Source organism: Ambystoma mexicanum, chromosome 1p (genome assembly GCF_040938575.1).
Source record: "Ambystoma mexicanum isolate Mex_15411 chromosome 1p, UKY_AmexF1_1, whole genome shotgun sequence".
NCBI lineage: Eukaryota > Metazoa > Chordata > Amphibia > Caudata > Ambystomatidae > Ambystoma > Ambystoma mexicanum.
Genome location: NC_090921.1, coordinates 402,353,646 through 402,370,149, shown reverse-complemented (window position 1 = coordinate 402,370,149; position 16,504 = coordinate 402,353,646). Strand labels below are relative to the sequence as shown.

The window sequence follows — 16,504 nt, the reverse complement described above, 5'->3', positions numbered from 1 at the left end:
GTAATGAACCTACCTTTGTAAATTTTTTTTTAGTTAATTGAAACTGAGTCTGACGTTTGCACTGTGCCAGATATGTTATACACCATATTTGGAGTTATTTAAAATTAGAAAAATCTTTTATTGGTTCAAAAAGCCTATGCTCTGGCAATGTGCACCATAGTCATCTTTAATGATGCGATTATGAAAAGGTACTAGCATTTACAGGGTCTATAAAAATGAAAGCATGTTTGGAACATCATTATATTTTTTGTTTTCAAACTACGAAAGGGACTGTCAGCCTTGGATGATTAACTTTAGCATGCAGCACTCTAATGCGTAGGGTGGAGTGAGTGTTCTTTATATCATTGATGATATGAAAACGGAGGCAAGTGGGATTTATTGTGGGCAGTGTTGGGTAAGATTTACATATCAAAGCTAAATCTTCCTGACCTGTGTCAACCCCAGAACTTTTTGCTGGGCTGGTAGATTATTTTTCCCTATACCTCAGTGAGTGGAAATCGTTTTTCCACACTCAGTGTCAATTGTAAGAGTGTCTTTTAAACGTTATCCTCTTTGACAACTTTTTGGCAATAAGTGCCTATTGTTGCTGGGTTACCCTAGAGGCTCCCCCTTTAATTTTCTCTGGCTAACCTTTTAAGAACTACAGTTCACAAGGGTAGAAAAGGATCTTTGGATCTCTTTCTCTTTGACATTTTATTAAGGGAGACCAGAACCCATCCCCCCACCTTATGTGGTGTGCTGGGGAGATATCCCCTTTCTCATTCATTATGTTAGAGGGACAAACTTAACTTTAATGGCTGGTGGCAGTGAACATTTTCATTAATTCGGTACCTTTACTGTGGGCTGTTTCCACAGCTGCGGTAAAGGCACCCATGGTTGCTAATTTTACCAAAATGGCCCGTCTTCTTTTTTCGTCATTTTAGCATTCCTTGTCTTCGCTAGTTCTTTCCCCTGACAACCAGGGCGGGAAACCCCTTTGTATTAACTTTATCTTTCAGCGGGAATCCTGTGTTCTCTTCGTCCAGGCTCCAGAGTGTCTGTGAAGGCGGGAAGCGAGGGAGTAGTCCAATACTCTGCAGCCCTTTGTCTTCCAGTCTGACTGCGACAATCCAGTTCATACTGGAAGGCTGGCTGTCCTGAAAGGACTGCCAACCCCCAAGTTTGAATGTTGCAAGGCTTTCTGATTGGCTGGATTCCTGCATACAATCCGATCCTGGAAGCTGAAGAGGTAGTTGACCACTGGAACCAAAACCGAAAAGGAAGATGAAGAAATCGCAGCTGAGATGATTTCCAGTGACTGGAGAGCCGTGTAACTGGAGCCTGCTATAGCCCTTCCCTCCAATCAACCTGGGGACTCCGGAACCGACGACCCCGAGCCTGTTCAGACCCACCTAAGTATCTAGCTACCCCTGGGTTCAGCGCGCTATATAAGCAAATAAAACAAAACAATAAAACAAAACTGGACTCAAAAAGACCTGCATTTATGAGCCATTCCATGCCATGCTGCGTCCTTGCTGGGCTACAATACCCCAATACACTGGATCCTCGAGCCATTGTGTGGTGCACGGTCTTCAAATTCCAAATCTCGCTGAAACTTCTTCAGCATCCTGCTTGGATGTCCAGAGGCTCGATTTTTGTCCGAAAAGTCCCCTCATAAGAGTGCTGGACCTTGCAAACGACGAGAATCCGACCAGCGATATTCTATCTTCTTCTGTGCTCCTGAAAAAGGCACCAAATCCACAGAGCCTCATCCGGCCATGAAGAAACTCTTGCCTAGAGCCTTCTCTGTGATCTTTCCTTCAAAAGTCCTACCAGTGTCCTGTCTTCTTGACAAAGGAATCCATTGACAAGGTTTTTGACTGCAGATCCTGAAGTCTTCCTGCTGCCTCTGTTCTGTGCTGAGGTACTGTGTTGGCTGGGTTATTTTACCTACCTTAAGCCTTTGTGATTTCTGTATAGCTTTGCAGTGTTTTCTGTGATTGGGAGGCCACTTATACAGTTCACCCTGACCCACTGCGGAATCCTCCTGGGGTGTCTTTTCTGAAGTCCCTCGACACTCCACTAACTTTAAAGTGAAATACTTACTTGTTTGAACAGTTTTCCTCTGGAACTCTGACTTTGCCTGCAACTGAACCCTATCTCCCCCTGCCTATTGCTGGCACCTAGACCACTAGTGTCCCTTTACTACCTCGGAATGAACTCCTGCTATGGAATAAGGGAAGGACTGGATGAAAAAAGGGGTACTGCCTTGAAAAGAATAACAAGTGTGCAAAAGTTACTTAATTGTAAACAAAGCTGGTTGGTAACTCTAACTCTGAGAGTAAACCGTTACAAAAGTTACTATATGTTGGCCTTCTAAAAAGTATATGTAACATTTTTCTTTCCTAAGAAACTGTTTCACCGTTCTAACAGAAACACGTAATTTTATATTACTCACCTGTGATTTGGTTGTGCCTTTTCCCAAAAGTAATGCTGTTGGTTTCACTTCACTATTCCTACTAGGATAAATGTATGAGTAGCCCCAACTGGATCCTGCTTCAACTGACCTGCTGTTAGCCTGTCCAGAATAAGTCTGTCTTAGGTTTTACTAACCTAGAATAACCTTGAGTCATTCATAAAGTGTAACATTGGTTTTTGCTTTCCCTGGCCTGTTTTACAGACACAAGTCTTAGGTTTACACCTGCCTTTAAGTTGCTGATGGCTCCTTTAAAAAGTGTATAGGTTTTACTTAGCTTGAGTTGGCTGGGGGCCATCCTAAAATAAGTTACAGAAGTCATTGCTTATCTCAATCTGTGTTTCAATGATCTCAAAAAGCACCAGTAATAGTATATTGCACCCTTAGGTTCTACTCACCTAGTATAACTGTGTGTTATCACAAATGTAGTTATAGGTTTTTACTGTTCCTGTAATAAGTGTCCCACTATTCTGAAAAGTATAATGTCCAGTGATTTACTTTGTGATGTCCTTGCGGAGCGTCACGGTGCAACTGCTAGGGTCAACTCCCCTTGTATTACTGTAAAGTAATCTCAAAGAAACTCATGGTTTTACTCCCCAAGAATAGGTGTTCTCTATACTGAATGTGTATACAAAGGTCTGACTTACCTTGAAATACTGTTCAGTGTTCTAAATAAGGTCTGTGATTTAATCTGTGTATTTAAAGCATAGTGTCATGCTTTTATAATATGTTTATATGCTTTATGATAGTACTTACTTACCCAAGAATCTCTTTGTCGGCTTGTATATAAAATAAAACCTTTATTATTTTTAATAAATAGTGTGTCAGTGTTTCTTTGGGCCATATGTATAATGCATTTTCTTTGTACTGATTCTCCCACCCTCTCTCCTTCCTAAGATAAGTCTGGCTGCTCTGTCTACGCTACCCTAAACTCAGGTGGCACAGCCTTATTCTAAGAGTGGTGTCTTGTACTGTCTCAGTTGAATGGTTTTACTAACCCCTTAGTTGGATATCAGAAAAACTGTACTAACAGGCAGGCATCCAGATGTGTTTCATAACACAGACTGTTTATCTGGATTGATAACATCTGATAATCTTATAGATGGGAGTATATTTTCCTTTTTTCTAGACTACAGACTGAGATCAATGTATCTTCCCAATTATGTGGTTATGTAAGGCAGTGGGTGTCTCTTAAAGGCCTTTGAACCCAATTGTCAATTGTTAACCTTATGCAACATTTCTTTTTTATAAACAAAGTTTTATTCAGAATTTTAACAAAAAGCAACAATGTATAATAAGTCTACACTTTTATATTTGTGTACTTTGATTGACCCTCAAACACGTATCCTAAATGTTAGTACTAAACCAGCAAGAAGAAAATTGACACAGAATAAAGAGAGGGAAAAAATTAAAAGACCTGAACAGTGAATACATGCAAACCCTGTCCCTTCACAAACTTTTGACTCCATGTCCAAATAATGGTATTGGGGCTGTCACAGATGGCTTAAAGAACACTCCAATTCCCAGAGTAGGTTCAATCATTTTTGATTTATTTTTCTGGGTGCTAGGGCCATCCCTTACTCTCTCGTTTACGTGTAGTGTTTCCGACCTTAACCCAGGTTTCCCTAACCCCTGAGTTTGCAGATATACTGGAGACCCCTTTGGTCTAGTCTCTAGCTTGCTGTCAAGGAGGACTTAAGGCAATTTGCCTTCTCTATATAAGCTCCCTCGGGGACCTCTTTAGCTAGCCCTATACTATCAATGTTTTTAGTACCTAAAAGGGGTTTAGGGAATGTGCCTTTCAGACACGGTACCCATCTGCCTCCTGCCTCACACCCTGGTGTTCTTCTCCCTGTCTGTGAGTGTTATCCTCCCTTCTCTACTCTGTGTCCCACTCCACCTTCCTTCTCCCTACATTTTTCTCCCTTGTCCCTCCGATTTCTCTCACTCCTTTTACTCCTCGTCTCTACCCTTCAAGGTTAGAACGCTCTACTTCTCCCTCCTCCACACTACTACTCCATCTCACCTTCAACTCAGTCACCTTCCTTTTACTTTAACAAGCACTGTTCATTGACTCTCTAAACTCCCTCTAGCAAATGCACTCACCCACCTTAAACTCGCCACACAGGACCACTTGCATTCACCAACCAATACCTCACCTTTTCTTCAATTCACCTCCACACTCCACTATCCTTTCTCCTGCTAGTCTGCCACCTCCTTTTCCTCTGACCTCACCCGAAAAACCCACAAAATCTACTTCCTGTTGCCCCTCTTATGCTCAGCCTCCTTCTCCCATCAGGTTATTGGCCCTGATCAATCTGGCCCTATCTTCTCCGCCCCAGGAAGTATTACAATTGTGGAAGGTTATAAATAGTTTAAGCCATGGCCATTTTCTGAATGCGTGGGCTGCCGGGCTGCAATAATGGCAGTTGGAATGCAAAGTCTCTGAGTTTGTGTTATGAGGAAGCAGTGCAGTCACTTCAGATAAGTGAAATCTTGTTGAATAGTTGGTGGTTTAGGTGGGTGCCTCCGGTTTTGCTGCTGACGTGCCTGTGCTGGGAAGTGGTGCACGACACCTGGTAATGCTGCGTAAGATCTCCGGTTCTTTGCTCACTGACATTCTCTCTCCTTGTGTACTCTGCAGCTCAGTGAGCTATAACAGGTCATGTGAAGCACTCATGGGTTGCAGTGCTGTGGGTGGTCTCTTCGTACTGTTACTTCCATACTTGTGGCTCCAGAAAATAAATAGAAAACATGGTCAGTACTTGCTTCAAGAGGTATGGGGTGATGGAATTTGGTACAGTACATTTATAAGCAGGCACTTGGGTGGTGATGGGGGACAGGATTTGGGGCCCACTCAACTGCCGCTGTCCCCCTCTTGGTAGGACTGTCTCTGACCTCCACCCTGGTAGGCCTCCCATCCGAGGTTGAGAGGGGTTCCTATGCCTTTGTGTCAAGGTCAGGTTACTGACCTTGCCACAGGGCTCAGATTAGCCTCAAAGATGGTTTTGCAACACATGTGGATAATGGAGGTCTACCTGAGGAAGTCCAGGGGAATCTATAGCAACCCATTTCATGATGACTGGCTGATCAAGTCCAATGTGTTCAAGTAAGTGATGCACTTTCTTACATTCTCACTTTATGGGAGCAAAGCCAATGTGTTTATTTTTGAAACTCCCCTCCGACTACAAGATAGTGTCTAGAACTGCTCCCAAATATTGAAGACTAACACAGAAAGTGTGTCTTCCGAGTAGGAAAGATTTTCAATCTACTAGAAATACACGGTTCTAGAGGTGAACTCTCACCAGACTGCAAGTCAAGTGTCTCTTCACTTCTGGGGTTTGTGGCATCCTCTAGCTTTATTATGCTGCCTGTGAAACTACACAAGACCACTGCAGGAATGTGCGGGTGGTCTTAGGAACAAGATTCTTGGGAAGAGAAGCAAAATACTTTAATACTGTTGATTCATGAGGGCAAACATGTTGTCGGGTGGCGGCAGGGCTCCAATCTATAATCTAGAGCAGCTGCCATTTTAGTGATTGGCTTTAAGTCCTGACCTCAGGTTGTGCCACCCTGACAGCTCACCCCTATATTTGGGTGCCCTGCCTATCTCTGTTTTAGATACAAGTCTATTTTTCTTCCCTGTGTCTCCTTCCCTCTCACATCATCTATGTATTCACGCACTTGCAGCTCATGCTTCTGGGGCAGTGCATAGGCATAGCTTTGGGACTGTCCCAAGACCAGAGCAGGCCTAGTCTACTGCACTACCCCAATGGCGTCTGCCTTCCTGGTCCCTCAGTGGCAGTCTGCAGGTGTTGCAGCATTGTGAGGAGCTAGTTTTCTCTGTAAATGGACTTGGTTACCTGAGTGAGAAAGCAGTTAAGTGGAATTTGTTTTCTGTATCTGAAATGCTGCATCCTAAAAAGATCTTGTGGCAGGGGAGAGTGAAAGGATACTGTATACCTTCGATTTAAAGAGCCTCCTTTGCTTCAGTAACTTCCACAAACAAAACGTTGAAAGCATTTTCATATCTGTGTTTAATACATAATTCAACTAGTAAGACAGTTGAATGCTCCGGTTGTATCACGGCCACATGTAACATTTTCTGTGTGTCAAGTGTTCATGCAGTTTAGAAAAAACTGATGCGTTAACTTCGCCCTGACGAATTACAGTGAAAAAGTTCAGAGAGTGAAAAGATTGCTTTCATTTAAATAAAAACGACACTTCATCAACATAAACAATTTAATGGAAAGTTTCATTTGTATGACTTCCGTCACGACAGATCTGTTTTAGCTGCTATTTACATACACTAAAACTGAGCATTTTCTGATACAAATGCATGTTTGTTTTTGTTCATCACATGACTATTGGATCAACTCCCTATAATATTAGGATGGACGAGCTACAGAAGACTGGGGGTGGTCCAATCACTACCAGTTGTGGCCCAGAGTGGTTTTGCTGGAGGCAGTGCACGCTTCTAAAACACATTGATATGCACTGAACTGCAAACCTCATGCTGTGCTGAGAACTCCATCTCTCTTAAAGAACCGTTCCATAGGGAGGATGTATACACTATTTTGGGCTTGGGCTCTGTAAGAAGGTTGTAAAATGCCGGCAGTACCAAGAGTTGAGTCAGGCTGTTGGAACCAAACCAATTGATGATTTGCAGGAAGAGCTCCTTTGTCAAAGTCATGCTTTGGCAAAGCAGCTTGATGAAGAGAAACCCTGAATCTGACATGTTCACAAGAGATTTGCAGTACAATCAGCTTAGAATCAAACTACATCTGCTAAAACCGAAGAGTCCAAACAAAGCATTGCCTGAAACATACCTTACAGGTGGCTGGCTCAAAAAATGAGGGAGAAAGAGTCCAAAATAGCAGACCATGGCTTTAAAGACTCAAGACCAATTCACCAGGAAGCCAGTCAGTCTCCAGTCCTTGGACAACCAATTAGAAATGAGTTGGAAGCAACACCTGAGCGGAATCAAAAGGGAATGAGGGAGCAACAAAGACTGGAAAAGGACCAATGTGGAAAGTGAGGGGTAATGCAGCTTGGTATTATATGAGTAGGCTGACTCGGGGAGTAGAGACACTACCTGGGAAGCAGAAGAGTGCCAACGGAGGGGTAGCCAGCAGGAAGCAGGAGAGAAGTCACTTTAAGGGAGCAGGACCCAAACCTGACACTGATGAGCCATGCAGGTGCTGGAGGAAGACGGTCCAAATCCTGCACTGGTCATCCCAAAGACAGAGAGGAAGAGTAGACAACTCCTGCAGGAAGAGGTGTCAAAACCTACGCTTTCGTTGTCAAAGGCCCCATGAGAAGGGTTTGGCTAAGCTGAAAAGTTAAATGCCCTAGAGAGATGGGCAAAGAGATCTGTGGATCCCACGACCTTAGAAATGTGTTAAGAAATATGAGAAGCCAAAAGCCCTGGAGAGAGGTGCTAAAAAGTCCCTTGTAAAATGTACTAATAATAATAATATTGCATTTATATAGTGCTATGAGACCTCAGGCATCTGTGCGTTGCTTCTTATTACCCACGGTATGAGGTACTCATTTATCAACCTCGGAAGGATGAAAGGCTGAGTTTGGACCTGCCGGGATTCCAACCTGCGTCGGCAGGCTCTGCATTAATGTCAAAGCGAGCGGTCTACTAGGTCAACCCCCCCCCAAGACAAGGCGCCAAGAAAGCTATGAAGCAAAGGACCTACAAAACGTTTCAGGATACTCGGGAAGCCAGCGGTGAAATGGACTAAGAAATGTAGTCAAGTGCCTTTCTAAAAAAGTGAATCAAGGAAAAGTCCTGTGCACATGGACAATAGATGTTACAATGTGTGAACATAGAAAGCAGGTCCAAGAGACTGTGAAACTGCTAGAGACAGAAAGAGTTGTTCTTCTATTATGCCATTTATGAAAAATACAGGAAAAGTCATTTTTTCCATCCAAGAATGCACATTTTATTAAAAACCCTTAACCTATATGCTGGCTCTTGATCAGGGTTATCCAACCAGGCATCTGCCAAACATTTGGCTCACTATCTGCGCAGATAGAAGAATCTGCTGCCTAGTTTTTGAATTTCTGTAGAATAAGATGGGTGTCCTTCCAGGGCAAGTGTACTCCAAAATGCCACATTCCATTACTGGGTGAGGTTTCTCACCCAGACAATTTGTTTTAGTTACAGGATAGTGGCAGCTCTTTACTTTATACAAGTCTGCGCCATGGTGTAGCACTGTTATCGCAAAATGTTGACGTCCTACAATGAGGCAACTGGCTTTATCCCTTCAGTATGTTTTTCATGGCAGACACGTCCCTGTTTGGCCCTTTGCTGATGAGAGCTCTGTTCGGCTGACAAGGGCATTCCTGGCTGAATGAGCACTTGTTTTAGCAGTGTAAAGTGTAAAAAACAACAAACTGGTGCTTTTCAGGACGTCTTACGAAAATAAGGTCTGTCCTCAAAAAGCTATTCTAACCTATCTCTGCCGGGAAGAGGTGGTTGGCAGAGGGGAAGGGCGAGGGGCATGAGGAGAGGGATGGATTGATTACTCCCCCTTGGAAGATTCGTAGTGGCTGCTATTCTGACCCCCCACCAACAATGTTCTTGCAGTCTCTTCAAATTCCTGGACTCGTAGATAGTTCACAGGAAATGTCCAGTTCAAAAAGAATAAGTCTCCTGACTTGGATAGCACAAGGTCTTGGTCAGGTATTCCGAAGAATGCCAGTTATCTTTCCTTCGGGTTATTCCTACTCCAGTAATCAGACTCATAGGAAAAAAAACAAAATTCCATCTCTGTTGTTTTATTATGGTGCAACTTGGTTGTGGTAGAGAGGCGGTGGGCCTGTTCCACCCAGCCTATTGAATCTTGTCTTTCGTGCACTTGCAGGCTTCATGATATCTCAGTCCCAGATGGCCTACGGGCTCATTGATTCTTCCACTCCTATGCAGAGTGCTCAGTTTTTCAGCCACAGTCGGACTATGGGCTCTTTCAACCCGGTTTGGTATCTCCTTTTCACCATTTTGCTGAGTCTTTGATTTCTCAGACCTAGGTGGACTATGGGCTACTTCAGCCCAGCTTGGCATCTTCTTTCTATCCCCTCTCAGGGTTCTCGGTTTCTCAGTCCTAGGTGGGCTATGGTCTGCGCCGGCCCTGTTTTATTTCGTTGTCTCCACCTGCCGACCAGCCATCCAGGGTGGCCCTGTACTTTCTCTCCAGTGGCGGGACTTTGTACTTGCGTCGGTTTCTATAGTTCTGCAGATCCACACCCTTGTTTCCTCTTTGGGATGTACAGTCGACTTTTTGGTTTCTCTTTCTCTCATTTGGGACTTCAGCATCTAAGCCTCAATATCTATGCTTCGAGGGGATTGGGTCCTCCGACGTATTCCAGATCTATGACATTAATCACCACAGCTGTGCTGCTTTGGAAAATCTTTCTGCGTCCTACATCGATACGCCGCCCTCGAGGACCTCCTGCGATGGCCAACGTCACTGGATGTTATAAGTAGGACGCACAACGCCCGTAGCCTCAGTTCCGTTTTTTCCACAAACGTGTTCGCTTCCGGAATCTCGGCGCACCTCGACTCTTTGAAGTTTGTTGTTTCTCGGTTCTTCGAACCTGTTCGCTTGTGAAGTTTCTTCTTCGTGAAGGATGTCTACCTCCACCCAGCGTCCGGGATTTAAGAAGTGCGGGGACTGTGGGTCCAAGACGTCGGTTACGGACTCGCACGACGCCTGCCTCTGGTGCCTCGGGGAGGACCATGACACGGATGACTGTGTCGACTGCCAGTCGCTCACATCTAAAGCCTTGCGGGAGCGCAAGAAGAAGTTATCGGTAGGTAAGGTGTCTAAGCCACGGAAGTCGAGGTCTGCGGGGGTTTCGACGGACGATTCGAGAGGCGACTCTGCGTCGTCGTCGGAAATCCAGTGGGTCTCGGTCCCGGATTCGGTCCTGCCACTCCCCGTCCTCTTCCGAGGACTCCGCCCGTCGGCGGGTCGCTTACCCTACCAAGCATGCGATGCCGGAGGAATGGCCTTCCTTCGGGAAGAAAATGTTAGCGATTCTCGAATCGCAGGGCACCGGTCCGTCCGCGCCTCCGAGTGGGGTCGTGATCGGTCGAGAGACACCGCTCGCACGCCTTCGGGCTCGGGTGGTCAGCACGATTCGCGGAAGAGGTCCCGCTTGTACAAGGGGAATCGTTCTCATCATGCCCGGTCCAGGTCCTCGACGCGCTCGAAACCGTGTGAAACTGTGTTGTCTTCGAGGAAGACGCCAAGGTCATCGACAGACTCTTTCGAGACCCCACCTCTGAAGAAGTCGTCAGCACCATCGGCACCCAGGCTGTCGAAGGACACGCTCGGGGCTCCGGCCTCGAGGCCTGTGTCGACGCCATCAATGCTGTTGGCGCCATGTTCGGCGTCAACGCCGATTCACTCGCTGCCTTTCGAGGCTGTGTCGACGGGGGTACCCCGAGGCTCGGTGGAACCGCCTAGAAAGGCTGTGGCCCAGGTCAAGCATGGCTTTGGTTCACATTCTGTGCCTTCTTACCGCTATCTTGAGTTTATTTCAGAGGTGGATGAGGGCTCTGATGATGGCATGGTTCCTAATACGGTGCCAGACGAGATTCTCTCGGGCCATAGCCAATTTGAGGACCTGAGGCAGTCCCTGCACGATGCTAGTGGGCTGGACAACTCTCCGGAGGTGAAGTTGTGTAGGCCTGAGCCTGGCACTCATGCCGACTCCTCGTACCGGCGCCTTATGTTGAGGGTCACCGAGTACTTGGGATGGTCTGCTCCCCTGGGGGAGTTTCTTCAGGATGACCTTACGGATATCCTCGACCTTGGTCCACCAACTGACCCGGTACTGCCGTTTCACATGGCTCTACAGAGGAGGGTGGCAGCCTGGACTGCTCCGGAGAGTCTCCCGGCAGTGGGCAAGTCTTTGCTGCGAAAATACCGCCCAGCCAGTAGCGACCCCTGCTACTTGTCCAAGCACCCCACTCCGGAGAGTTTGTTGGTGCAGGCGTCTACGGCCCCGGCAAAGCAGGCGTCATATCCTACCATCACTCCTGATAGGGACGACAAGCGTTTTGACAGCTGGGCGAAGAAAGTGTTTTCTTCAGGGGGTATGGCGCTTCAGGCGGCCAACTCCGTTTGTGCCTTGTCACGTTTCACGCACACTCTGTGGAACTGTGTTTCCTTAGCGGCTGAACATATTCCCAAAGGGGACGAACGGGATGGTTTCCTTGCCATGCTTCAGGATGGCAAGGATGCCATGTGTGAGGCCGTTCAGTCGGGTTTGGACATGGCAGATTGCGTCAGCCGGTCCATGGCGGCGAGCACCGTGATACGCAGGTTTGTGTGTTTGCGGATGTTGGGGTTTGCTCCGGACGTGCAGGCCCGGCTCCTCAGCATGCCCTTTGACGGGGAACATCTTTTTGGCAGCAAGGCTGACGAGAGCCTTGAGAGGTTGCAGACCTCAAAAGCTGCAGCAAAGTCGTTGGGCACTGCAGTTCGCCAACCTCCGCCTTTTCGTCCTAGGGGACAGCAATGGCGGGGAGGTTCCTTTTGTTATTACTCATCCTTTGGTAAAGCGAGAGGAGCTGCCAGTCAAAGGGGCCACCGTAGGAGTGCCAGAGGTGGAAAACCAGGTACTCGAGGTGCCAAGGCCGCTCAGGCTGTTGCCTCCTTGCCCTCAGGCAACGCCGCAGCCGCTTCAGCTCAGTCATGAGGCCATGTCCCATGGTTCGCCGGTTGGGGGAAGGCTGGCGCAGCATCTTGCAGAGTGGCGCGCCATTACTTCAGATGTGTGGGTTCTGGAGATCATAACCCACGGCTACTGTCTTCCTTTCCAGCAGAGGCCTCAAGACAATCCACCAGGGAATCTCTCTTTGAAGAGTCTGTATCGCTCCTTGCGCAGGAAATTCAATCCCTGCTGGAGAAAGGCACCATAGAACTGGTGCCTGTAGCGGAGAGGAACAAGGTATGCTATTCCCCTTATTTTTTGATTTCCAAGAAAGACGAGGGATTGAGACCCATCATGGACTTGCGCGGTTTGAACAAACTCCTCAGGAAGGACAAGTTCAAGATGGTTACTCTGAAGTCCTCCAGGCCCTTCAACTTCAGGACTGTTTGGTGTCTCTCGACCTCAAGGACGCTTATTTTCATGTGCCGATACATCCAAAGCACAAGAAGTACCCGAGGTTGGCGACTCACACTTCAGTTTCGGGTCCTGCCGTTCGGATTGACCTTCGCCCGAGGGTCTTCACCAAGCTCATGGTACTGGTGGCAGCGCACCTCAGGAAAGGGGGGATTCACGTCTACCCCTACCTGGATGATTGGTTGATCAGGGCGTGCTCTCCTGAGCAAGTCCTGGATCATCTGTCAGTCACCTGCCACTCCCTCCACAAGCTGGGCTTCTTCCTCAACTTAAAGAAGTCCCATTTGACACCAACTCAGAGGCTCCAGTACATCGGAGCAGTGCTCGACATGTCCCTGGGGCTGTATTTTCCTCCCCAGGTGAGGGCTCATCACATTCAGCAGATGGTGCACAAGTTTCAGCTTGCCCAGAGTCTCCCAGCCTTCGAGTTCTTGAGATTGCTCGGCCTCATAGCATCCTGCTTTCTTCTGGTGCCAGAGGCCAGGTTGCGGATTAGATCTTTGCCATGGGCACTCAAGCTCCAGTGGTCTCAGTCCTCCAGCAGGATGTCGGACCCTGTTCAGGTGCCGTCCTCGGTCGCCCAGGACCTTCTGTGGTGGGCCGTCGAAGACAATCTGATGAAGGGGGCTCCATTTTGGCTACCCTGGCCGGAGGTGACGATCATGACGAACGCATCCCTCATGGGATGGGGAGCTCATGCCAACGAGTTGACAGTCAGCGGTCGTTGGTCTCCTTTGGAGTCCAGACTCCATATCAATCTGTTGGAGCTGAGGGCTGTCAGGCTAGCCCTGAAGGCTTTTCTGCCGACTGTGTGAGGTTAGAATGTCCTGATCCTGACGGACAACACGGTGATCATGCACTACCTCAACAAAAAGGGGGGGGGTCAGGGTCACTTCCTCTGTGCAGGGAGGTGATGCAGCTCTGGTTTTGGGCCATCCAGCAGGGAATTTCGATCTCGGCAGTTCATCTGGCCGGAGACGAAAACGAGACGCCGGACGCTGTGAGCTGGCAGAGCCCTCAAAGCACTTCAAGCCTTCATGACTCGGCACACAAAACAGTCCTAGTCTCAACAGACAGTACCACAGCCATTGTATATAAACAAACAAGTGGAGACACATTCTCCAGGGCTGTCCAAACTAGCCCAGAACATTTGGCTATGGGCACTAAAGCACAGCATGTTTCTAGTAGCACATCATGTTCCAGGGGAACTCCATTCACTGGCGGAGATGCTAAGTAGAAGTACAATGCTACCCTCAGAACACGAGTGGCAACTAAACACAGACGTGCTAGACAATGTCTTCTCAAACTGGGGGTTCCCAGAAATAGACCTCTTCATACACAGGAGAATGCATAATGACTAGATTTCACATCCAGGTTTCCTCCAAGATTCCAAAGGGAACACACTACTAATGAATTGGTCAGGGAGATTTGCGTATGCTGTATCCCCCCCCTAACCCCCCCACCCCCACTCCCCAACACCTCTTCTGAGCAAGATAGTCCACAAGTTACACCGGGAATAAGCAACACTGGTCCTGAGCTCCGATGTGGGCACTGCAAACATGGTTCTTCCACCTTCAAATGATGTCCCTGTGTCCTCCCATGAAACAACCCTGTTCAGACAATCTGTTAACTCAGAATCAAGGACACTACACCTGTGGCCTCAGACATTCAACTTAACAGCTTGGCTCCTGAGGTCATAGACTTTGATCGCCTAAACCTGGACCAAAGGTGCATAGAAATCCTTAGAGGCACGGAAACCTAACACACAACATTGCTATTTTAACAAATGGAAGTGTTTTGTTTTATGGTGTCCTGGTCTCTCAATTCAATTGTGTTCAGTGTCAAACGGAGTCAACTACCGTCTATATCTGTTAGATTCAGGAATGGTCTTTAACTTGCTTCGAGTACACCTGGCAGCACTCTCTCTGCTTACACCACATCTCAGAGCAATATTTCATGGTGGAAACTGCCAGTAGTCAAAGCCTTCATGGAGGGTGTTAAAAACCGAAACCCTCCATTTTCTAATCCTACTCTCAGCTGGCACCTCAATAGCGAACTCACAAGGCTCAGGGGTGCCCCCTTCGAGCTATGCACAAGTCCAGCTTTAAACATCTGACTTACAAACCAGCTTTTCTTATAGCAATTACTTCTATCAGAAGGGTCAGTGAATTGCAAGCCCTATCGGTACAAGACCCCTTTGTGGTTATATACAAAGACGATTTTCACTGCAGCAGAAAAAAGCCTTCATACACTAGATGTACGTTGAGCTGTCATGTTCTACCTCAAAAGACTAAACCTATTAGAAAGACGGATCATTTTTTTGTATCTATAGCCACTTGGAAGAGAGGGGATCCTATCTTCAAGGCAGAAATGTGTAAATGGATTGTCAACTGCACCCAACTTTGCTTTTCTCTTGGTAAGAGAACGTTGCCATTGAAGCCTAGAGCACACTCAACTCGGGCACAGGGGAAACTCTAGTCTTCATAGCAAATGTGCCACTAGATGCCATTTGCTAAGTTGCCACTTGGAGTACAGTACACACTTTCACCCAACATTACTGACTAGACACACATTCCAAAGGTGATTCACAGGTGGGACAAGCAGTGTTGAAACATATTTTTGCAGCACTACTGTCAAACAACCCACCACCTCCTACAAGTACTGCTGACTAATCTTTGCACATGAGTTACTACAACAGCACTATGTAACAATGAGAAGAAACCTCCCTCACCAGATGCCTACCGTTAGCCTTTGGTTGAAGAGGACAAGAACCAGGTGCGAGACAGGACCAAGGAGGAGGGAAGAAGGCAAAAACTGGGAAGGAACTGCACAGTCTGAAAGAATAAGGAGGAATAACACGGGCGGCATGTGAGCGCAATGGGATTCAGAGAAGGGTAATAAGTGAGGTTCCAGGAAGGCACGCTCCACAAGAATGCCACAAATGCAAAGGAAAAAAAACAATCCTAAGGCCCCAATTCCCAAAGTAACAAATTGACGGGTCACAAATCTAAGATCAAAGAGATTCGAAGAACATGAAGCAGTCCAAGAACCTACAACCAAAAGATCCAGCAGCAGACAACTACGAGAACAGTCAAAGGCAAAATCGGCAGGAATCCGGGCAAAGGTCTGAGTTTGGAAACAAAATCGCTACTCACAGATTCTGTTGAGGAGCCGGACGCTGTCTGTGGTGTGCGTCTATGGAGCTGAATGTGAATGCTGCCGCTGTGCTTATGGGCTCTGGGTGATGTCATGGCCGCCGCTGAGATGCGTAGTCCAAATCGGCCGACGCCCAATGGCATCTGCCAGGCACCCAGATATGCTTTATGCGGCTGCGATAAGCCGGTTGCCTGACAGTCTGACACATAAATCCCAAGCGGGCAAGCAGAAGTACAATATGGAGCAGTATAGCAGAAAGAAGCAGTATAGCAGAAAGTAGAATGGTATACTGGTTTTTTGGGGTGAAAACAATCAAGCCACATATTTCAGGCCATATGAAGGGCATAAGTGCCTGTCAAGACTTAAGACATTAGAAGTCATAGTAAAGCATGAAAAGGCCTAACAAGGCAAATCAACCTGGATTCCTAAATGCATTCTTAGCACCAGCCTCTGCAAACAGTTTCACAGTATCTCTTTGCAATTGTTAATAGTGAGGGATAGGAAAATGAGACTGCATTTCAAATGTGTTTGGCATGGGTGTATGAGTGGGGTGTGAGAGGATTGAGCATGAACATAAACAAGGTACATCATACTATGAATTAAACAGTAGGTCATGCTACACCAGCGGCGTGACAGACAATGTGGGACCACCCTGTAAGCCCTGTTGATGGGGGCTTCCCAATATCCTTGAGGTGTAGGCCATGCCAGTCTCCCTTGCCAGCCTGGGCCACCACGCATGTGCAA

The 16,504-nt window shown here is 47.0% G+C and overlaps 1 protein-coding gene across 10 annotated transcripts in view; it reads left to right on the top strand.

Annotated features, from left to right (window-relative positions):
* The window catches only part of EPS15L1 (epidermal growth factor receptor pathway substrate 15 like 1), a 2,005,341-nt gene that overhangs the window by 840,206 nt on the left and 1,148,631 nt on the right, over positions 1 to 16,504 (top strand). The window lies entirely within an intron of this gene.